The following is a 26,203-nucleotide window of genomic DNA, read 5'->3' as shown; positions in this document are numbered from 1 at the left end:
AGGAGGTGGGGGAATGGAATAAGGTCATACAGGATCCGTGTGGGGGAGGGGAGACAGATGTGACAGGCGAGGCGGGGTGCATGGCGTTCTAGGATTTGAAGGGATTTGTATTTGGAGGGGCAGAGATCCATGCCGGGTGGGCATAACACAGGATAGGGCGGATGAGGGATTTATAGGTGTGGAGGATGGTGGAGGGGTCCAGACCCCATGTGTGGCCAGAAAGGAGCTTGAGGAGGTGGGAGCATGCCTTGGCTTGAATTGTCCAGAGATGAGGGGTCCAGGAGAGGCGACGGCCAAGGGTGAACCACTGGTTGCACCAAGTGGTGAACCGGTCAAGATGGGATTGGAGAAGGTGTTGCGAGCGTTGCAGGGTGGGGGTGAGGGCAAGGAAGGCAGTGTCATCGGCGTACTGGAGAAGATGGACGGGGGGGGGGGTGGAGACGGTGGTATGTCCGCCATATACAGAAGTTAGAGAAGAGGGGAGAGGACGGAACCTTGGGGCACACCGGCGGAGGGGTAGAAGGTGTAGTAATCCATGTTATGGATTGTGACATTGGAAGGACCGTGGGAAAGAAAGGACCCAATCAGACAGACGTAGTTGATAGGAAGGGCGAAGGTTTGGAGCTTGAAGAGGAGACCAGAATACCATGCATGGTCGTAAGCACGCTCAAGGTCGAGGGAGAGGAAGATGGCGGACCAACAGGAGTTGAGCTGTTCAGAGTGGAGATGAGTGATATGAAGGAGAAGGTCATCAGTAGAGAAGGATGGTCGAAAGCCACACTGGGTAGAAGGTGGTGCTGGCAGAGATACTTGTGGATGTGTTGGGTAAGGATGGATTCCAGGACCTTGCTGAAGACTGAAGTAAGGCTGATGGGATGGTAGGAGGAGACAGCAGATGGCGGTTTGTCGTGTTTGAGAAACATCAGGATAGGGGTGGTTTTCCACAGGTCGGGGTAGTAGCCAGTGGACAAGACCACATTATATAGCCTGGCCAAGGTGGAGAGGAAGGAGGCGGGAGTTTCACGGAGTTGGCGATAGGTAACACGATCGTGATGCAGAGCGGTGTTGCGTTTCATGTGGAGTGTAGTAATAATATCCAGAGTGGTGTTGGGGGCATTGAGTTCATTGTGGTTAACGTTGTCCAAGTACTGGAAGCCAGGAGCGAGTGGAGGGACAGAGATGTCAGTTCGATCGTGGACATCCGGGGAGAATGAGACAAGAAGAATTCTGAGGCATATATGTATAAGTAATATACCTTCCAGAGTGGGAAGGAGCGCCTGGTCCCTGGCACGAATCCACCCAGCGGACTCGTGTCGAGGTCCGGTGAGCCGGCCAGTCTGTGGACGGTTTTTAGGCGGTTTTCCCTGTGTCTCGGCGAATGCGGATTGGTTCCTACTATTCCGCCTCAACTACACAATGTCGGCGATTGCTGTGCAAACAAGTTCTCCGCGTACGCGTACACTACAATTACTCTACCACACAAACATAGGGACTACACTCGTCTGGTGTGAGACGTTCCCTGGGGGGTCCACTGGGCGCCCAACTGGGCAAGAACCCTGTGTTCGGTGTGGGGCGGCAGAGGGGTTAAGTAGACTGCGGTATTCATTGTTGGGTTGTGGACCACTGCGGCTGCGGCGGGGATGGAGCGTCTCCGTCGTTTCAAGGTCCCCGGTTAACATACAATACAATATAATACAATGTATCGTTATCTACGCATAACCATGCAGGAGTAAAGCACCTAACTTCCTACTCCGAACCCCAACCCCAACAATGAAAATATGAAAAAAGTATAATTTTCAATGTATGAAAACTTTTTTATATATTGTAAAGAGATTTAGTGATTTGTGTATGGTCGTTTCCTGAATACACGCTGCTTCTAAGATACATTTCTAGGACTCACCGTTGACTCAGGACCAACAGTCAGTTCCTTCCCACATTTTCCATGGACAACCCTGTAGTCAAGCTACGACAGAAAAAATTCAGATTATCGTCGTCCATCGATTGATTTATAAAAGTTACTAGTTTTGGCCTGAATGACATCACCAGATCCTAGAAAGCGTCGATCAGAATGTGTAGTTGTTAAAGGTCACTCCGATGTAAGTTCAGCGATCGTCTCTCAAGGTCCTAGTGACGTCACTACAATGTAATCGTATCAGGTAAATGACTGTGTATCGACATGAAGGATGCGACCAGCAAGAGAAATAGAAGAGCTTTCTCGATCAAATTTGGCGTTGCCATTCGTAAGTATAACAATGGTACAGGAAATATCAAAATTTGCTTTATTCCGACTCTGGTTGAGGATTCTAATTACACCACTGGCCATTAAGAATTGCTACTCGACGAAGATGACGTGCTACAGAAGCGATATTTAACCGACAGGAAGAAGATGCTGTGATATGCAAATGATTAGCTTTTCAGAGCATTCACACAAGGATGGCGAGGGTGGCGACACCTACAACGTACTGACATGAGGAAAGTTTCCAAGCGATTTCTCATACACAAACAGCAGTTGACCGGCGTTGCCTGGTGAAACGTTGTTGTGATGTCTCGTGTAAGGAGGAGAAACGCGTACCATCACGTTTCCGACTTGGATAAAGGTCGGATTGTAGCTTATCGCGATGGCAGTTTATCGTATCGCGACATTGATGCTCGCCTTGGTCGAGATCCAATGACTGTTAGCAGAATACGGAATCGATGGGTTCAGGGGGGTAATACGGAACGCCGTGCTGGATCCCAAAGGCCTCGTATCACTAGCAGTCAAGATGACAGACATCTTATCCGCACAGCTGTAACGGATTGTGCAGCACCTCTCGATCCCTGAGTCAACAGATGCGGTCGTTTGCAAGACAACAACCATATGCACGAACAGTTCGACGACGTTTGCAGCAATATGGACTATCATCTCGGAGACCATGGCTGCGGTTACCCTTGACGCTGCATCACAGTCAGGAGCACCTGCGATGGTGTACTCAACGACGAACCTGGGTGCACGAATGGCAAAACGTCATCTTTTCGGATGAATCCTGGTTCTGTTTACAGCATCGTGGTGGTCGCATCCGTGTTTGGCGACATCGCGGTGAACGCACGTTGGAAGCGTGTATTCGTCATCGCCATACTGGCGTATCATCCGGCGTGATGGTATGGGGTGCCATTGGTTACACGTCTCTGTCACCTCTTGTTCGCATTGACGACACTTTGAACAGTGGACGTTACATTTCAGATGTATTACGACCCGTGGCTCTACCCTTCATTCGATTCCTGCGAATCCCTACATTTCAGCAGGATAAACCACAGGTCCTGTAGGGGCCTTTCTGGATACAGCACATTCTCCAGATCTCTCACCAATTGAAAACGTCTGGTCAATGGTGGCCGAGCAACTGGCCCATCACAACACGCCAGGTACTACTCTTGATGAACTGTCGTATCGCGTTGAAGCTGCATGGGCAGCTGTACATGTACACGCCATCCAAGCTCTGTTTGACTCAATGCCAGGCGTATCAATGCCATTATTACTGCCAGAGGTGGTTGTTCTGGGTACTGATTTCTCAGGATCTATGCACCCAAGTTGCGTGAAAATGTAATCTCATGTCATTTCTAGTATAATATATTTGTCCAATGAGTACCCGTTTATCATCTGCATTTTTTCTTGGTGTAGCAATTTTAATGGCCAGTAGTGTAATTACTAGTGTCCGCCGATCACAATACTCTTCAGATTTTCTTGCACACATAATATCACGGAAATGTACGTTAAATATGTGTGGAAGTAGTATCGCGAATCGGTATAGTCCTGTAGCAACATAGAGTAATCTGTTACAACATAGTATTTGACCCTTCTTAAGAGGATAAGAAAAAAAATATAAAGTTGCAAAATTGATTTACGGTTGGTATTGGAGTTATTCCGTCTTTTCAGATTGTAATGAAGTCCTATCTATACCATTACGAGTTTCACGTCAGTGAAAAGATTTTGCGTGGTCACTGTAACAATTGGGATTTTCCTTACAGTTCGGGTAATCGAGATACAAGCAATTCGCACGTTTAACTTTGCTTTTATGACTCACATGTATTGTCACCTACATTATTTCCATGACGTCTTCTGCTTTACTGATGTCCGATTTACATATTACGCCATAATTATGACTCACTATATTTTCTCCTTTGCCGGCCGGAGTGGCCGAGCGTTTCTAGGCGCTACAGTCTGGCACCGCGCGACTGCTACGGTCGCAGGTTCGAATCCTGCCTCGGGCATGGATGTGTGTGATGTTCTTAGGTTAGTTAGGTTTAAGTAGTTCTAAGTTCTAGGGGACTGATGACCTCAGAAGTTAAGTCCCATAGTGCTCAGAGTTATTCGATCCATTTTCTCCTTTGCATTGTTTTACACATAGAAATTCACGCCTTCGTGTTTGTGTACGTTGCTCTGATCGCGCGGAATGCGACTGTCATGTGTATTGTTTGCGGTGTTTATGCCAGCGAGCGTTTTTCATGTGTGTTTCCATATATCCAGATTTGAATGACAGGGTGGGAGCGGGGGGGAGGGGAGGGGGGGGGATTACAAGGTGAGTGTGATTCAGTTGTCTCTCATTAGTAACAAAAATACAATGGCAATTTACAAAATACATCACATTGTAGTAGAATACTTTCTTATAAATAAGCATTGAAAATGAAAAACGTTACCAAAATTACTGTGCACAAAATCTAGAACACTACTGTTCAATCGTACGTGTAATCTAAAGTCTGGCACAAATGTTTCATTACATCCACTTATCTGATATCTGGTTGATGGTATCACTTACATCTAATGCAGTTTTCGTCTGAAGATTGAAGAGTGGTATTAGCGACTCGAATTAGCGGCTCTCCGTTTTGTCCTGCAAAACGAATCACAAAACTAATGTTACTCATCACTGCCCCAAGTGTTTTGAAGTACGGAAGACATTACTTTTATTAAGTAAATTACCGCCACGAACTTCTAGCCTGCAGTATTGTTGTATACCTTTTCTATGTCTCAGTTGTTACTAAACTTGTAAGATTCCGTAACGGCATTTGCTTCGTGTACATCTTATTATTATACTTTCCCAGAGTACTCCTTTTGTTGATAAAAAGGGGAGTATGTAATGATAAAGAAAGCTAAGAAGTTACTTTTACGTTAAATTTGTCATTAAATTTTGAAAAAGGCTATCGAGTAATGACCTGAAAATATGCACATAAACTGTATGTTAGTACTGGACTTCGTTATGTGAACTATGACTTTCAGAGACCTCAACATGACGCCGTCAAGGAAATTTAGAAGAAAGGCAAGCACTTTTTACTGTGCAGTAACTCAATTTTCAAATTGGATTTCATATTATTGTCTGAATAACTGAGCCTCTTTAACGACTTCAACAGAATTAAATACTAGAATACGTACCAAACCAAACAGCCATGTGCTCCAAGCTACATGTAAAAGAAATAAAACTTCTGCACTCTTAGTTTGTGCGTTTTCTTTAGATTTGGATTTTTTCCAGTGATTGAGTCTCAAACTTAAAAACTGAAGTTTCTTTACTTTAGTCATATACTGAAGCCTCTGTTGTACAACAGTTAACTGAAATAGACTGAGGCTAAAATCCTTAAAAGAGAAATTATTCATTAATAAACTGGCTGTACCTATTCAATTTGTTTCTTAGGACACTCAGTTAGCATATGAGGAGAAAATTGAACAAGGATGCTGCTTGGTAACAATATCTGGGGGCAATTAGGACACAATCGCCCTGAGTTTAACTGATTATTATTTAAGTAAATCATATCAATCAAATCACATTCAGTTGAGCTGCTGGGTTAGGCGCTAATTCTTTCTACCAATGAACTGTCTTACTTCAGTGCTGTGCATACGACGAAATTCGGAGCCGACGACGGAAGTGTGTTGCTGCAACTGCTGGTGTTGTTGAAGACGGTAGCATATTGTGGAACCACGGCAGATTATAGGAACGGGCAATCGTAATTAATACAGCCTCTTCCGCCCGTCCAATGTCCGTACTCCTGTTAAAGCGAGAGCGTCAACACCACACATCCGCACTCTACAAGCGCTGCAACCCGTCTCCCGCTCTCTCCGCGCTCTGCGCAACGAGTCCCTACCCAAAGATTTTAAAACGCACAAGCACTGCAGTTATCGTTGCTAGGCGATGCAAATAATTCCTTTGGATTTTTCCCAGAGCTTATAAGTTTCACAGTAATACCCAGATAAACACAATGAAGCGTCAAAAGACTTCTACGTAAATGTACACATAAAGTGAATAAATGTCCTAACTTATTAAAAGAAAGCATTTAAATTACAAATATTTACTTACAATTCAAAAAAAGAAAGTTATATATCGGTAGCAGGTGCTGGGTATCCTGCATTTTCGGTGTTACAAGTTCTCGCCGTGTGGCTGTGACCACACCTGAAACCTTTCCAAAGGGAATCACCTCAGTAGAAATGAGATCTCAGCCAACGCTATGACTTTTATACCTAGCGTACATGATTCTACCACCTTCTCTATATGTGCATATTGCTGTCACATGACTTCTGTCATCTCAGAATAGATACACAGGGAACATTCATCAAACTGACAAACTGACTGTGAATGTGTGATGACCTCAACCCACAGGAAATATAATTATCTGAACTGTAAAGTCATCCAAAATTCTAGTTGGAAAACCACACTCTTTGTTCTACTTCTCAATTGGTCACAATCCAACTTTGTTTATGAATCGAAAACTCTAATATTCACGAGAAACTGCTCTGAAATTAAACTGAATCGACAAAATTGTGTATATACTCTCTGAAACTTCAAAGACATCTAAGACAATATCTGAAAGGAATTAGAAAAAGTGACAAAATTACGTGAATCACACACAATACTGTTAACAATCGCATGAACACTGGGGGCTTTCACCATACATCTACCCACTTTTGAGTATAACCAGTTTCTCTTAATACTACGACTTGTAGCAATACAATATCAAAAACTTTTATTACTGGGTAAAGAGTCACTACGTGATTTGACAGCTGACATTTATAATTCCCGCTCACGTCAGGAAAAGCACCAATACGGGAATAGCAGCTTGTACGTTATTGGTCAGAACGCAAGCAATTATGGCGGTCGCCGTAATTTTCGCGCGAAGCCATATTTCGCGAAAAATAATCTTGTAAGTCACTGTCATATATCTAGTCTCATAACAATACATAAAACTACATAAATAACTAAAATAATTTTGACATGCAAGGAGAAATAGTCCTAATGAGAAGAAGAAGTTTGTATTTACTGTTGTTTCAACAATGACTACCATTCAACTTTTAATTCACTGATTGTAATTTTATTTTCGTTAGCAGAAAGCAAACAAACTAAACAAATAATTTAATTAAATGGAGTCTGTAATTCTTATACTTTTAATAGAGAAAGAAAGTTTCTAGGTCAGGGAATAGCGTTCGGCGAAATCTCTTTAACTTTTTGTTGCATACGAAGCGTTGCGTTAGGCAGCACTATGTCGGCGGGTTACGATGATGAGAGCAGGATACAGGCAGCTCCGCTGGTTAATCTTCTCCGGCGAAACGCAAATAAGGTTCCGGCACAGCCGTATCAGTAACCCCGTGGTGATTAACAAACCACAAGACGCCAGTATACGACCGTTGTTGACATGTCCTGTCTTTCAAAGTACATGACGTAGACATCGCTCGTTTTTACGCTTTATGCACTATCCGTGACGCTATCGTCCATAATTACACGGTTCGTCACATTCATATAGTCTTAGCCACAAATACACCGTTCATAAAATTGTTCTCGTGTGTGAAGCACACCGTAAACAGTGTCCACTCTGTTCTCGCATTTCAAACTTCGAGAACGTCACTGAAAACCATTTATATTGCACAGTTAATTAGTCTTCACTTTCACGGCTTGATAGAATGTGATATACAACAGTTCCACCACCCAAAACCAATACCAGCCAAGTTCATTCGCATAAAAGCACTGTTCGTGTCGGCCACAACATAGTATTGTTAGCGGCACTTTCGCAGTCCGGTTTATTTGCTCTTAAAGTTCGCTGGCGATGGCATTACATACCGCAGTGGTAAAGAGAATTAACAATCTGATAGTTCGGTATCACTGTCCATACAATTACGTACGCTTTTCATGAAACACAGTACTATTTTTCCCGCGCACGTTTCACAGACACGCCATGCACCATACCCTATACTACGCAACAACCTTTCGACTCTCGATATCACTATCGCTGTCCCCTGTCTGTAGATGTTATATCGTTATCGTAAATTACATAAACCTTTATAAATGTTATTGACTGCAGTTTTCACAATTAATAATATTCGAAAAGAGAACTTTACCAACTTTACCACAGGTACAAAGCAAGAAACATATTTATCCATTGGCAAACGGAATAATCACAATTATATCTTTACATTTAAAAACCACAGTAGAATGTTACATAATCACAATTAGAAATTCCCATACGAGCAAAAGAAAAAGAACAGAAATCTAAAGAGAATCACGAAAAAAATATTTATGTGCGTAATTAGCAATGCCTTCACAAATGGACGGAAAAAGATCCCATGAACATGTGTCCGTAAATGGACAGTGTGCGTGCAACAACAAATCGTCCCAGAACACAGAAGGAAACTGCATAACTGCCACGTCACAACTGGTGCTCGCAGGCGATAGGGATAGTAGCGTTCCTGATGCAGGATACACGTAATCGTACTTTAGATTACGCCCTGTAAGCTAGTACTAGGGTTTGTCTTCAGTAGCGGATTGACAGTAGAGGGTGGGGGGGGGGGATAAGTGGCTCAAGCTTCACACCCACCCCCACCCCACAAGAAAAGCATCTGGATCCACCAGTTGAGGCGTAGCGCCATATAACGATCCTGCCTTGGAGGCGGTTAAGTGGGAGATGTGTGTCAGAGCTGGATAGTGACAGATGGTGACGCGAGACTGGACGCGCACGTAGTTTATGTATCAGCCGATAGAGAACCATATTGGACAGGGGGACTGTGATTTTAGATTCGATTGTGCCCACTAGAGTGCACTAAAGCAATAGAATGTTTTTCATAAACTGTTCTAGTATTTTCATAAAGTGTTATTATGTCTTTTTGTGCAGGTAAATGGCCGTACGGTTCTGGCGCTGCAGTCTGGAACCGCGGGACTGCTACAGTCGCAGGTTCGAATCCTGCCTCGGGCATGGTTGTGTGTGATGTCCTTAGGTTAGCTAGGTTTAAGTAGTTCTAAGTTCTAGGGGACTTATGACCTAAGATGTTGAGTCCCATAGTGCTCAAAGCCATTTGAAACATTTGTTTAGGTAAAATGTTATAAATGTGTTTTAGAAGTATGAATGATGAGTCAGTGTTGTTTAAGGTTAATATGAAGATAATTGTTTGACGAGTTGTGTAGTAGGATTTAGTGTGGGAACATTTCGATGAAGTATGGATATGGGCAAAGGGGAATTTTGTAGAATAGATTTGTAAAGTAAGTTTATGGTAAAGGGAAAGGTAATTCAGGTATAAATAACAAGAGTAAATATTTTTATGCATAAGCAAAACTTCAGTGTATTAGATAATTACGTCGGTAAAAAGTTCAGTCGTTAGGTTGTAAGTAGGCTGTTTAGGTTTTTCTATTCGTAACGCCACCTCTGTATAAAAATCACTGGCTGTGCTGTGTGCAGTCTGTGTCTAGTTTGCATTGTTGTCTGCCATTGTAGTGTTGGGCAGCGGCAGCTGGATGTGAACAGCGCGTAGCGTTGCGCAGTTGGGGGTGAGCCGCCAGCAGTGGTGGATGTGGGGAGAGAGATGGCGGAGTTTTGTAATTTGTCATGAACTGCTATATATATTATGATGATATTAAGGTAAATACATTGTTTGTTCTCTATTAATATCTTTCATTTGCTAACTATCCCTTTCAGCAGTTGGTGCCTTCCGTAGTTTGAATCTTTTATTTAGCTGGCAGTAGTGGCGCTCGCTGTACTGCATTAGTTCGAGTAATGAAGATTTTTGTGAGGTAAGTGATTTCTGAAAGGTATAGGTTAATGTTAGTCAGGGCCATTCTTTTGTAGGGATTTCTGAAAGTCAGATTGCGTTGCGCTAAAAATATTGTGTGTCAGTTTAAGGACAGTCGTGTAGAAATTGTTCTAAGGGGACGTTTCATATGTCGACCCTTAGCTGAGGATACCTCACTGGAATCTTCTGATTTTTTTCTTGTAGTTTGTGTAATTAGTGTAGCTTTTGTTTATTGCTAGCGCGTAATTATAGAGAGAGTTTCCATTGTAGTTGTAGTGTTTCATTGTTGTACAGTAAAACAGTTGTGGCATGCATGTAGATTTGCACCAAGTATTTCGCAGCTGCGCTTGCAATTAAGTAGACATTATTTCCATTGCTATGTTATTTTATTTTGCTCTTCAAATTGTGCTTTTCTGTGTTATCGTGTGAAATATTGTGACAAAGATAGCGTGTGAAAAACGTAATACTAGGCTCCAAAGTAAACTGAGAAATGACAGTGAAGACGAAAGCAGTGTGTTAGCGCCGCAGAGTAATGAATTAACTAATGTTCAAAGTAGTAATTTGGTAATTGCGCATAGTGATATGGAGCGGGTGGCAAATAATGGTGTACACAGTGAAACAATTAGTGAACAGGGAAGCATTATCGATCGATCGGTCGGCAACAGCTCGCCTCAGGAATCCGAAATGACAGGAAACAATCTCGCCAATACTGTAGATTCAGGTTTTGGGTCCTCACCGTTTTCTCAAATGAGTCAAGAAACATTTTCTGCTTGTCAAAATGTGAATGTTGCCGGTGCAACTTCACTGCCGAAAAGCACTGAGGGACATATTTCAGACACCAGTGCATTGTTATTACAGTTAATGCAACAAATGGGACAAACGCTTCAAAAGTTAGACACAATGAAACAAAATCAGAGACAAACACAGCAAAAGTTAGAATCAATGGAACAAAATCTTCAAAAGTTAGACACGATGGAACAGAATCAGAGACAAACACAGCATAAGCTTCAAAAGTTAGACACAGTGGAACAATATCTTAAAAAGTTAGACACAGTGGAACAAAATCTTAAAAAATTAGACGCAATGGAACAAAATCTTCACACCACGCTTGAACAAACACGTGAAGATTTGACTACTGAGTTACATAAAATCGAATCGAAATGTCAAAAAGTCTGTAACGACGTAAAAACACAAATTTGTGAGCATTTTCTACCTATTTTTTCGCGGCATGAAAATGCATTACAGAATCACGAAGCAGCCATAAAAGAACTGCAAATTATTGTTCAAGAAAATCATGAGACCTTGCAAGCTAAAATTGACTCAGTTGCATCTACCGATTCGGTTACGCAACTTGCAAAAACTCAGGAAAACTTAAAGGACACAGTAGAAAGACACATGGAGGAAATTAGTACATTATCAGAGAAAGTAGTTGAACTTTTGGATCAGGTCACTAACTTATCTACAAAGGTAGATGATGATCTGAATGACACAAGACCTGTAGCCTTCACTGACACAGAAGAGTATGAACAAATTAGGAAATTCAAACAAAATCAGAATCAAATTAATACGCAACACCAAAGACGAATCCGGGAAGTACAAGATCAGCTGACACAGGTAATACAAGAATTACATATTTCAGAGGACACTCGCGCCCCAATACAGGAAGAGGGACATAGAAATACGGAACAGCTACAAAATAATAACACAGCGCATTTCGGAAATTATGAAAGAAATTGGCAAGGTGCACCGAATTTAGAAATGGAACCGCCGAAACGACGTAACAATGACCGATATGCGACTCGCCGACATGATGATTTTGAGTATAAGCTGTTCATCACTACACGTAAATTCAAAACTTTTAAGAATTCTGGCAACGACATTCATCCACAAGCGTGGCTCCATCAATTCTCTCACTGTTTTCCTCCCAACTGGTCGTTAGAACACAGATTAGAATTTATGTGTGGCTATTTAGAGAATGAACCAGCTGTAAGAATGCGATCGGTCATTCATGATTGTCACAGTGAAGGAGAATTTTACCATGCCTTCCTCTCAGCATATTGGTCTCAAGCCACGCAAGACCGAGTAAAACATGGCATCATAATGATGAAACATTTCAAACAATATGAATTTTCCAGTCTTGTGAAATATTTTGAAGACATGTTGCACAAGAATCAGTACCTAACAAACCCATACAGCCACTCAGAACTCATCCGCATTTGCTTAATCAAATTACCTGAACATTTACGACATATTATTTTAGCAGGACGTTGCAAAGACGACATTGAAGCTTTTCAGGGACTCTTACAAGAATTAGTAATTGACACAGACAGTCGCGGGATGCGAAAACAGGAAAACAATCACTACAGGTCACATCCGTCACAATTCCGTGATGACAGAAACGATAACTGGACGCGACAAGGCTATTCTCACCACACAAATCGTGACCAAAACAGACACCACCCGTATGACAACCACTGGCAGAGTAGTAATAATTACAGGGAAAGATCACCTCTCCGCAGTAATGACTACCACAGAGACAATCAGAGAAACAGACAATATGGGAACCTAAATAATTATTATCAAGGGAGACAGAATAACTTTAGACACTACGGTCCAGCGCGCAGTTACGACTCAGGGAGAAATTCTCCACCACGTGACCGACATGACGACAGACGATATAATCATAACGACAGACGTCAATTTCATCAGAACTGGCGGGATTCTAACACGGGTGGGCCCTCTCGGCAAGGCAAATTTGTAGAAGTTAGGTCTCCTAATCCCAATAACGACGCGCGCCGACAAAGGAACAGACAATGACTCGCACCGCAGGCAGCCACCTGCGCCGGCTGGCTCAGAGAAAAATAACATAGACGCTAACCTTGAGAAAAATTTTAGCATTCCTTACCGACGTATAAAACATGACAATTGCTTTTCAGATGAAAGTCTGCGTACTAGGAAGAGTAAAGGTTTACACCACATTTCACATGTAAAACCGTTTATTGAAAGATAATCTGCTTTTTAACTTTGTCTTTGCCATATAACTTTTCACTTCACATTACTAGTATGCTTTGTCAGACTTAGAATCTGTTAATATGCAACAATGTTTGAAGTTAAATATCCAGTCAAGAACCAAGAGAACTAATTTAAACAGAAATTATGAATGCATTGTTATAGTGAACTGACGACACAGCGTTATTGTTTGTGTACATTCTTGCTTGTTAGTGGCACGATTACGTAACGACCATAAGGCTCACATACTTAAAACATATACTGGTACTGCTAATGAGAATTTAATGCAACATTTTGGTTTCCTTGCAAATACATTATGGATTCAAGGTGCTTTCTGAGAGATACCAGGTGACACAGTGGTTAGTTTATTTGACAGCTACATGACTATATCACAACGCTACTAATGTGTGACACAATTTACCTTGTTGCTTTTGCGGTGTATCTGTTTTATATCTGCACAGTTTTTCTGAATTCTTCTGGAAAGTAAAACATGTTTTAGTAGTAACTTTTGTGGTATAGCAACAATGAGACAGCCTTTTTCGTGGCACAACAATACGTTACGGTACACCATCACGCCAATAAACATAATAACTACGATATCTATTCGCAAAGCATTTCACTTTCATTTATGATGAGGTAAGTACATTGACTTCAGCAGAACTTTGCTTACAGAGGACAATAACTACGACACTTCCACAGAATTATCTTACAGCAAGACACACATTTAGCGCTACAGGACACACATTTGAGTGATCAATTTTGTACTTAAACAATTTATTTTTCAGGATTTTTGAATTACAAAGAAAGTTTTCCGTTATACATTTCATTCCATTGCTGTAATCTGTAACACTTGAGGATATAATTACATTTATCCTCAGGGGGTACACGCTTACTTTGTGTACCATGTGTTTGGCAAGCACAAGGAGCCCTAGCTAATATGGTATTTGCTTATATAACTTTACACATCGGGACCATATTTCTCTAACACAGAATTACACAGCTATCTGATCATTCAACTGAGAGATAAACATTTTTTTTTACTACATCAGTGACAGATGTTTACGTAATTACACAGTTGGATAACTTCACACTTATGAAAATGTATTTTGTCTGTACTTTGTGAAATGCTCATATTTTTCGGAACCATTGTGATACTATGAGAGCTTTTAATGATGTATTTGGTATGGGATTATGATTTTTAAAGTGCATTTGAGGCAGATGACACTTTTGACATGAGCAGAGAATTTTTTTAGGTTTTGAAATTATTGGAGGAAGCTACGACGATTTTGAGAGTTGACTGAGGTGTTATGATGTTATTATAACGATGACTATGTGTGTTATGCTGTTGCGGTATATTTATGATCAGTAAGCTGATGCTATATATTGAAGAAGTGTCGACGAATATGTATATGTGTAATAAGGTAAGGAATAATTAGTAGTGTTTAGGGACTCTGATTTGTGGAAAATGATGTAGGAAACGAAGAATCGTACTTTAAGAGTTATGAAATGTGTGTAAATGCGTGAATGTATCACAATGCCGACGAAAACTTTTTGAACACTGTTATATTCATAGGATTTTGTTTCTACACATTTGCAACGTAAATTTTCGACCTGTGAAGTTTTCATATGAGACTGTCACGGTAGCGGAAACTGCTGTCGTTAATATTTCCGTACGAAAGTTAAGTGACCACCTGCACGTAATGCGTTGCGGGCACCCAGCTGTGTCAGACGCCTGGAGAAAAAGTCATTAGTGTGTGCCAGAGGCGCAGGTGGAGAAGAAAAAAAAAAGGGAGGCCATATCCTCGCTATTGTCGTTCCTTTGTAGAGAGCATCGCAAAAACGACACGGTCGAACTTGAAAACATATGATTACACTGTGGAGCACTTAATTTATGATATTTACTAAAATGCCTAATGAAACGATGAGAAACAATTCACGGCTATTGTCTTGCTAATTGAGAGAAATGCCATATGGCTTGCTTTATGTATTTGTTTACTCATTTTGTTTAATATCTAGTTTCTAGCTGCACTGCAGCATTGGTTAAAATAAAATTTAATAGATGTACTAATATAAATATTTTATGCCTGCAGATCCAGTAAATAACCATTTTATAATCTACTTCAAAAAAAACGAGGGAGCACAAAAAGACATTTCCTTTCACCGGAATTGCATACATAATTTTTGTCAATGACTGGGTAACTTATTTAGTAGTGTAATTTAAGGTGATGTATCACCCTAGTGTTAAGATGTGCATAGGTATTAAACATGGCCATTATACTGTAATATTTTTTCTGCTTGATCTTTGCCATTCTTAGGTATTAATTATAGCATTTGCTGCTGCTGTTTGCCAGGCATAGTGCTACTGAATTTTCATTTGTGTTACTCTGTTAAGCCAGTTTTACTACTGATTTATTTTTCTTGTTTGGTGCTCATTGCCTTATATTAGTTGTAATTTATGCTGCTTGCTTCGCCATTTGTATTTTTGATCATTGCTGTTTGTGTTAATTGTTTTGTGCTGCTGCATTGCCTCGTCCCTTAGTTTAGCATCTGAGCTCAGTAAATTTAAGTTAGCTTAAGAGGGGGTAGACTATATAAGAGAATGAGTTGCAATGAATTGGAAGAAACGCATTGAGAAGATATAAGAAACAGATTTGGTAAAAATGAGTATTGTGCACTGAGAAATAATTATTTTGAAAGAAATATGAATAGAATACAGAAAGCAGGTATAGATAGCGCTTTTTGAAATAATGAAGAACAAAGGGAGATCTCCGAGAAGTAAAGAAAGTTTTGTTTGCAAAATACTGCAGTAAAAGAAATCCTGTCCTTTCCTTGTGTTATCCCACTATGTGTTTGTGTTCCCTTGTCTATTTGTCTTTTTCCTGTCTTTAAGTGTTTAGGTAATAAGATTTATGTTGTAGAATTTTTCTAATACTATGTCATTTACTTTGTAAAGATGTTTAGACATTACTTGTTCTGTTTTGTTTTAATCCTCATGTGTAAAGTTGATGTTTCAAAAGTTATTCTGATCTTTATGTATGTACTTATGTCATTATTTTTGTAACACTGATGTATATCTTATATCGATTCTTTTGTAAAGCCTGTATTACTACAAATGTTATCTGTATTGTTATGTTCTTTAATGATGTATTTTGTACCTTTGTAATTGTACACTCCTGGAAATGGAAAAAAGAACACATTGACACCGGTGTGTCAGACCCACCATACTTGCTCCGGACACTGCGAGAGGGCTGTACAAGCAATGATCACACGCACGGCACAGAGGACACACCAGGAACCACGATGTTGGCCGTCGAATAGCGCTAGCTGCGCAGCATTTGTGCACCGCCGCCGTCAGTGTCAGCCAGTTTGTCGTGGCATACGGAGCTCCATCGCAGTCTTTAACACTGGTAGCATGCTGCGACAGCGTGGACATGAACCGTATGTGCAGTTGACGGACATTGAGCAATGGCGTATAGTGGGCATGCAGGAGGCCGGGTGGACGTACCGCCGAATTGCTCAACACGTGGGGCGTAAGGTCTCCACAGTACATCGATGTTGTCGCCAGTGGTCGGCGGAAGGTGCACGTGCCCGTCGACCTGGGACCGGACCACAGTGACGCACGGATGCACGCCAAGACCGTAGGATCCTACGCAGTGCCGTAGGGGACCGCACCGCCACTTCCCAGCAAATTAGGGACACTGTTGCTCCTGGGGTATCGGCGAGGACCATTCGCAACCGTCTCCATGAAGCTGGGCTACGGTCCCGCACACCGTTAGGCCGTCTTCCGCTCACGCCCCAACATCGTGCAGCCCGCCTCCAGTGGTGTCCCGACAGGCGTGAATGGAGGGACGAATGGAGACGTGTCGTGTTCAGCGATGAGAGTCGCTTGTGCCTTGGTGCCAATGATGGTCGTATGCGTGTTTGGCGCCGTGCAGGTGAGCGCCACAATCAGGACTGCATACGACCGAGGCACACAGGGCCAACATCCGGCATCATGGTGTGGGGAGCGATCTCCTACACTGGCCGTACACCACTGGTGATCGTCGAGGGGACACTGAATAGTGCACGGTACATCCAAACCGTCATCGAACCCATCGTTCTACCATTCCTAGACCGGCAAGGGAACTTGCTGTTCCAACAGGACAATGCACGTCCGCATGTATCCCGTGCCACCCAACGTGCTCTAGAAGGTGTAAGTCAACTATCCTGGCCAGCAAGATCTCCGGATCTGTCCCCCATTGAGCATGTTTGGGACTGGATGAAGCGTCGTCTCACGCGGTCTGCACGTCCAGCACGAACGCTGGTCCAACTGAGGCGCCAGGTGGAAATGGCATGGCAAGCCGTTCCACAGGACTACATCCAGCATCTCTACGATCGTCTCCATGGGAGAATAGCAGCCTGCATTGCTGCGAAAGGTGGATGTACACTGTACTAGTGCCGACATTGTGCATGCTCTGTTGCCTGTGTCTATGTGCCTGTGGTTCTGTCAGTGTGATCATGTGATGTATCTGACCCCAGGAATGTGTCAATAAAGTTTCCCCTTCCTGGGACAATGAATTCACGGTGTTCTTATTTCAATTTCCAGGAGTGTATTTTCATGTTGTAAATTTATAATTGTATAGACACCAGTTCTTCAAATTAAGTTACATTTCACTGCACACGTTTCTGTTGGTCATAGTATATGGACAATATGTGAGAAGTAGGGACTGTTAGTGTTTGCACATGTGTTAATAATTCAGCAAGGGACTGGATAACAGCGTTGCTGGTTCTAAGGACATTCCAAACAGTTTTGTGAGTACACAAGTGGTGGTTTATGGACTTGCTATATTGTCCGCAAGACTCGTCTATGGTGATTGTGCACCTGCACATTTGCAACAGATGGCTTCTGGCCGTCTCTACAAGGACTACAGTGGGTCTGCGTCTTTGCTGACTCACCAATACCATTATTTCTACAAGGACTACAGTGGGTCTACACCTTTGTTGACTCACCAGTACCATTATCTTTACAAGGACTGCAGTGGGTCTGCACCTCTGGTGGCCCACCAATACCACAATCTCTACAAGGACTGCAGTGGGTCTGCACCTCTGGTGGCCCACCAATACCACAATCTCTACAAGGACTGCAGTGGGTCTGCACCTCTAGTGGCCCACCAATACCACAATCTCTACAAGGACTGCAGTGGGTCTGCACCTCTGGTGGCCCACCAATACCGTAATCTCTACCAGGACTGCAGTGGGTCTGCTCTGTGATGACCTACCAAACGATATTCTTCAAAACTTCGATTGACTCCGCTGTGGGTTTGCTCTGTTGTGGCCCATTACCTGTCAGCATGTCAAGAGTCAGCACTGTCTTTCCGTTGGAAGGACAACACTACTTCTTCAAGACAACATGTAAATCCACTACTTCTGTGTGCAATTTCTTTTACTAATGAGACTTTGTGAAAAAAAACTGTAATTACTATTATGATGAATGATCAGGACTATCTTTATGGACTGTGATTTCTTTGTTATTGTAATTATGATTATGAAAAATTTATTCAAATCTGTATTGGCCACTGCCCAAACCAATTTGTAAAATTTTTTGTGGGGAGCATGGGGGCTATGTAAGTAGGCTGTTTAGGTTTTTCTATTGGTAACGCCACCTCTGTATAAAAATCACTGGCTGTGCTGTGTGCAGTCTGTGTCTAGTTTGCATTGTGAACAGCGCGTAGCGTTGCGCAGTTGGGGGTGAGCCGCCAGCAGTGGTGGATGTGGGGAGAGAGATGGCGGAGTTTTGTAATTTGTCATGAACTGCTATATATATTATGATGATATTAAGGTAAATACATTGTTTGTTCTCTATTAATATCTTTCATTTGCTAACTATCCCTTTCAGTAGTTGGTGCCTTCCGTAGTTTGAATCTTTTATTTAGCTGGCAGTAGTGGCGCTCGCTGTACTGCAGTAGTTCGAGTAATGAAGATTTTTGTGAGGTAAGTGATTTCTGAAAGGTATAGGTTAATGTTAGTCAGGGCCATTCTTTTGTAGGGATTTCTGAAAGTCAGATTGCGCTGCGCTAAATATATTGTGTGTCAGTTTAAGGACAGTCGTGTAGAAATTGTTCTAAGGGGACGTTTCAAGGTTTAGTATTTTGCGATTGGTTATTGATGAAAAGCGCGGATTGGCTCGGGAGAATGTTGTTTTGCTATTGGCTGTTGAGTAAACTGACCAATGGTAAACCAATATTCTTTGCACGCCTTTCTCTGCTGGTAGAGAAGACTTAGAGTATTCTAGAGAGGAGTGGGAACCTAGCCATTAAACAGTTCGGACGTGAGTAGTGGTAGTTCCGATGGAAATAATAAGTTGCCGGATCTAGCAGTGTCTCATACATCAAAAGTGTGTTAAAGTGACGGCATAATTATTCCGATGGGAGTGTGAAAATTTCGGAATTTTTAGGTGAATTTTGTGACAAAAAAGACATGTATCCCGCGAGGTGTATTGAGGAGGTCGGTGGCTAAAAACTGTGACTGCATTGGGCACCGACAGACTTAATATTTGGCGAACATTCTCAATCAAAAACAATCAGTATTTTTGTAACTATTACGTTTTCGGGAAATGCAACACCATAAATTTCTTAACGTGAGTAAAAGGATTGTGAGTGACTGTGTTAAGACTAGCATGGGATTGGCAGTGATACTTGTTCACCTAAGTTTTAGAATATATTAATTGAGGACTAAATTTCCAACCTTTCATTTGTGTGAAAACTTTCTCCCAAAACGTAGATTAGTGACGTAAATTGCAGCCTGGTTCACGTCGAAGTACAGTAGGTTTCACTCGGCTTTCCTACTGAGGATCTACTGAGACAATGTTCACGGGTAGGTACAGGTCCGTCGTAAAGGGACGGAAAGAACCGCGCCACCGCCCAGTGACAAACCTAAAATTAAACTTGATATTATCCTACTATCTTAGCACTATACTACCCACAGTACAATTTTCATCACTTGTTACGTAATTGATTTTAAGTAGGTGCAGTATGTTTTCAAATTTTACATTTCTGTGGGAATGTGTTTACGTGACCAGTTTTTAAACCGCGCTCCACCCATTCGGAACGCAGCTACATACACACACCACCCCCACCGCCACTTACACGCCCGATATGAGTGTGCGGTTTTGCGATTTTGCGCGCCGCGCTGCTGTAAACAGACGGCATCGTTATATAGTTTGTCGAATCAGACTGATTCTGTTAGCACAAAGAGATTATTTAACAGCTTAACAGATCCTCTATGTTGGGTTCAAAATGTTATTAACCAGATGCAAATTTCAAAGAATCGTCTTGGAAAATATTTAAATACGCCAAACCGGATTCATCAGAAAACACTGAATAAAGCATTTCTGCAGTTTAGCAGTTGTCTTTGATTTGCGTTATTTCAATGTGCGTTCTAAGCTCTAACCGCTGGTCTGTAGTTCTTGTTACCGCAGGCTCTATGGATAACAGTCGCGTATCTCATGCGATTGTAACTTTAAGGAGTTCAACTCCTTTGACAGTCTGATGAATATCACTATTCAATTGTTGGCGAGTTGGAACCAATTATATGTTTCCCTACCGAAGATGTCCAAATTTCCTGGAGCGTCTCACTTGCAGCAGAAGTAGCAAGTTGAACTGAATGACTTACACATTTTATAACAATGAAATCCAGATTTACAGTTTTCAAAATTTGGGTGGCACCATTGTGAACACTTGAAATTACATTCGTATTGTCTGTGCCTATACCTGCAACTTGTTTAGATCTAATTTGAATTCTTCAGGTGTGTCTTTAATTGCTGTTGCACTAGACTGTGCATTATAATGTTCGAGATGGGCTCATTTTAAAAACGTTGATATGATCCCATTGGTTGCCGCACTGTAACATATTTTTGCTATTTGTAAAAATTTGGCCACGCTAATGTCTGTTGATTCATTAGTTATAATTATATACATGCTGTCACCGATACCTCTCCGCACATTTTTCACAAAATACCGCCTTATTGCATGTTTTATAGCTGCATTACATATTATTCTACGTATTTTACGTTTTCTGGCAATATTACTGTCTGGGTATTTACTCTTGCACAAATCGGTTAAGTGACATGATCGGAAAATGGGTGGAAACAAATAATTCAAGTGAACCCTCGGCTTGATTCACTTCTGAATACTTTTACACTGTTTTGAAAGGTATTTTTGCTGTTGGCAATTGTGCTGCTGTTATCTTGTTTTTTTTGGGTCACTTTGGTTTATTATTGCGGCAGAACACGCTGACAAAATATTACGGCAAATTTTACAATACGCTCTTGAGTCATCGCCTTGACTTCTTTCTACCTGGTCTGCAAATTTGGTATCGCGTAGCGATTGTGCACAAAATTTCTGGGTATACTGCCTCGTTATTTACACATGTTTAGCACTAAGACAGCAGCAAGTGATCTAAGAAACATCGCATTACCACCGGCACTGCAGATATTTACTGTGCATGCAATTGCAGATTTATTAATACTAGAGCGTATAACAAAACGGATGCATAACAAGACGGCCACAAAGAACACGGATACGAAGACAAAATACCGTGTATTATAAATGTTCAGGTGATATAAATTTAAGAGCTACTAGACGTTAGCAAATTAAACAGTGTTGTTTGCTCCATGTAGAATGGATCAAGCGTGTTTAAAAAATAATTTTACCGTAAACAACCCAAATCTACCATATTTCACACCATCCAGTAGATGTAAAATTTCACACTAGACAGGTACTCAAAACCAACAAATTTGGTGGGAAAAATCACTAAGCTTCCAATACTGATCCAGAGTCCAGTCCACAGCCACCCACACCACACTGACCGAAAGATCAACGAACTCAACCCTATACAATATCACAAACTCGACTAATGGTGTTTGTATGAATTTTATTAAGTACATACAAAATAATGAGAAAGATGTACCTACTGCAAGTTGAGTCGACAATGATAAGTCACCGACATTATTTCCAGTTAATAAAGGTTCATTTTCACTCTTCTTTCTTGCTTTTCATTAAAAACGTTGTGAACGAAGCTCTCCTGGTCTACATTTCCATGTCATTTTTGTTAAAATCTGACATTCTGAAAGGATATTTTTGGCTCAGAAACAGGCGCTTCAGACAATAAGTTGTCTAAGTTCGCGAACTTCTTATCGACCCCTGTTCACTAGTCTGGGTATTTTGACATTGGTCTCTCAATATATATATTCTTTCTTGTCGTTTCTTGTTAACAATATTAGCTTATTCCCAAGAATAAGCAGGTTTCAGTCAGTTAATACTCGGCAGAAATCCAACCTGCATTTGGATCGAACTTCCTTAACTCTTGTGCAGAAAGAATTCAAAAATCTTAGCAGTAATCCAAGCGCTTTCAAATGGAAACTGAAGAGCTTCCTAATGGGTCACTCCCTCTATTCTGTTGACTGACACGTCCCATGACCTTGGAGATTTGTTCCTCAATTCGGTCCTACGGAACTTGACGTGTAAGTAAACTATCAAATCTTGAGTTGCGTTTTGGCACGCTCTTGGAAGACCGGCAGAATTGCAAGGAGGGCCGTTCATATACCCGCCTTCCGTATTCAGAGAGCGACATATTAGATGCTCCGATAATCAGGTTGCTGATAGTCTTGATGACGACACTCAGTAAACTAAAGGAAGTTCATTGTTGGTGAGTTCAGCAGTCTACAGTCTTTTAAATGAGGTACATCAACTCTCCAGAGATTTCAAAGTTAAACAGGCCCAGGATACTTATTTTGGACTTATTGGAGGGCGCGGGTGTTCTTGGTGCTCATGTAATGGCATGACGATGCACAAGGCAATAGAAACCATTGCATTAAAGACACGTAATGTGTATCCGTAGTATATGTGGCCTATAACTGAAAAATTTGTTATGATGATCTCTCCATTGTCAAAAAATTCTGGAATACCCCCATTCGGATCTCTGGGAGGGGACTGTAAAGGGGGCGGTAACCATGAGATAAAGATTGAATAACCAACGAAATGATAACGTTCTACGTGTCAGGGGGCGGAAAGCAGATAAGTATAGGATAATATCAACAGCTGCAGAAAATGGTATAAGGGCAGTAGGATTCGTTATGAACAGGAGGTAGGGCAGAGAGTGTGTTATTGTGAACAGTTCAGTGACAGGGTTGTTCTTATCATGCTCGACAGCAAACGAACACCGAAAATGGTATTTCAGATATACATACCAAAATCGCAAGCTGAAGGTGAAGAGATGGAGAAAGTATATGACTATAGTGAAAGTATAATGCAGTACTTAAATTAAGTGAAAATCTAATAGTCATGGGTGACTGGAATACAGTTCTGGGGGAAAGAGCAAAGAAAAGGTTAAAAAAGAATAAAGGCTTTGGAGAAGGAATGAGATAGGAGAAAGACTAACGAAATTCTCTAATATATATCAGCTAGTAATAGCGAATACTCTGTTCAAGAATTACAAGAGGAAGAGGTATGGTTGGAAAAGGCCGGTTGATACGGGAAGATTTTAGTTACATTACATTATGGGTAAGACCGAGATTCCGATATCAGATACAAATTTTAAGGCGTCCCCAGGAGCAGATATAGATTCATGTCACAGATTAATAGTAATGAAAAAATTTGGGAATTTGTGTTAAGTCCAAACTGCTGAGGTCATTGGTCCCTCGGATTACACACTACTTAATCTAACATAAACTAACTCACACTGAGGACAACACACGCACCCTTGTCCGAGAGAGGACTCGAACCTCCGACGGGAGTAGCCGCGCATACTTTGGCAAGGCGCCCTAGACCGCACGGCTACCCTACGCTGCCAGTGATGAAGAGTAGGCTGACGTTCAAGAAGGAAGAACCAATATACAAACAAGTGGAATACGGAAGTACTAAGGAATGACAAGATACGATTGATGTTCTCTAAGGCAATAGATAAAACAATACGGAATAGCTCAGTAGGCAGTGAAGTTGAAGAGGAATGGACAGCTCTAAAAGGGGACTATCATTGAAATTTTGAAACAAAACACAGGTAGAAAGAAGGTAACTGCGAAGAAACCATCGATCACAGGAGAAATACTTCCGTTGATCGATGAAAGAAGGAAGTACAAAATTGTTCATGGCAATTCAGTAATACAGAAATACAAATCGCTGAGGAATGAAACAAATGGGAAGAGCGGGGAAGCTAAGATGAAATGGCTGCATGAAAATTGTGAAGAAATCTGAAAAGAAAGGACTGTCGGAAGTACTGACTCAGCATATAGACAAGTCAAAATAACATTCGGTGAAATGAAAAGCATGTGTGGCGACATTAAGAGTGCAACGAGAATTCCATTGTTAAATGCAGAGGAGAGAGCAGGTAGGTGGAAATAGTGCACTGAAGACTTCTACGAGGGGAAGATTAGTTTCGTGAGATAGAAGAAGAGACAGAAATCGATATAGAAGGGATTGGGAATCCAGTATTAGACTCAGAATTTAAGAGAGCTTTGGAGAACTGATGATCAATTAAGGCAGAAGGGATATATAACAATCCATCAGAATTTGTAAAATCATTTGGGGCAAGTGTCATCAAAATAACTGTGCTCGTTGGTCTGTAGAATGTAGGCCTATGACTCCGGAATTATCTGACATTTGGAAAAATATCATCCATTCATTTCCGAATACTGCAAGAGCTGACAAGGGTTAGGATTATCGCACAATCACCTTAACAGTTAATGTGTCCAAGATTCTGACAAGAATAATATAAAGAAGAATGAAAAAATTGAGTATGTGTTAGATGACGATTAGTTAGGCATTAGGAAAGATAAAGGCACCAGGGAGTCAATTCTGACGTTGCAATTGATAATGGAAGCAAGGATTAAGAAAAATCAAGATACGTTCATAGGGTTTGTCGTCCGGGGAAAACCATTGGACTATGTAAAATGGTGCAAGATGTTCGAAATTCTGAGGAAAATAGTGGTAAGCTATAGAGAGAGACGGGTAATATACAATATGTACAGAAGCCAAGAGGGAATAATAAGACTGGACGACCTAGAACGAACCGCTCGGATAAAAAGGGTGTAAGACTGTGATGTAGTGTTGTCCCCCTAGTTTTCAGTCTGTACATCGAAGAAGCAGGAACTGGCAAAATGGGCGTTCCTGCCCAAGAGAAGTCTACTGGTAACAAACATAGGCCTTAATTTGAGGAAGACATTTCGAAGAATGTACGTTCGAAGCACAGCATGTTAAGGTTGGTAGTGAAACATAGACTGTGGGAAAACCGGTACAGAAGAGAATCAAAGCATTTGAGATGTTGAAAATTAGGTGGACTGATAAGGTAAGGAATGAGGATGTTCTGAGCAGAATCAGAGGGGAAAGGATTAAATGTAAAACACTGACAAGAAGGGTCAGGGTGATAGGACATTGTTAAGACATCGTGAACGGATTTCCATGGTGCTAGAGGCAGCTGTAGAGGGCAAATACTGTAGTGAGTGGAATACATCCAGCAAATAATTGAGGATACAGGATGTATGTGCTACTATGAGGTGAAGAGGTTGGCACAGAAGTGGAAATCGTAGCGGGCCGCATCAAACCAGTCAGAAGAGAAGACAGATGATTAAAAAAAATCACTCCTGGTGTGATTAAATAGAAATGGTGTAGGGCAAGGAGGAATATTGCCTTAGCCTATCACCGTTAGAGGAGACGTTATCAAAAGAGGCAGATAACCCTTTCGAAGGAATGTTGGGATAATGTTTTCGTCCGTAAATATAATGTGGTTGGGGGACAGCATGGTGGTATTTGTGGGAAACTAGCCACTCAGTTAGCGAGTCCTTTCTCCATTGCTATGGCCTTGAGTCCTGTTACCTTACTCGTTGGCAGTCTGGCCACTGGTAGAATTTTTGAAGTTATTGTGAGCCATGCGAAACAGTTTAATTGCCTCCTATCTTTTTTTCTGTAGAGTCTTGAGGAAGAAGGGTGGGGGGGGGGGGGGTTCGATCTGTCTGAGGGGGGCGGGGGGGGGAGGTGAAAGTGGAATACATTGCATCATCTGTCGAATTCCGAACGTAGTGAATAAGTCAGTCGTTAGTTCTTCTTATGTCAAGACTTGGTGTAGCTGGTCAGGTCAGAGTTTCGACAACGAGTACGGAGTCCTTCCATTTCCATCCGTGGATTTGATATTCCCTGCCGTGCATGACTGTGTGCC

Source organism: Schistocerca piceifrons, chromosome 2 (genome assembly GCF_021461385.2).
Source record: "Schistocerca piceifrons isolate TAMUIC-IGC-003096 chromosome 2, iqSchPice1.1, whole genome shotgun sequence".
Taxonomy (NCBI): domain Eukaryota; kingdom Metazoa; phylum Arthropoda; class Insecta; order Orthoptera; family Acrididae; genus Schistocerca; species Schistocerca piceifrons.
Note: the sequence above shows the minus strand (reverse complement) of the source record.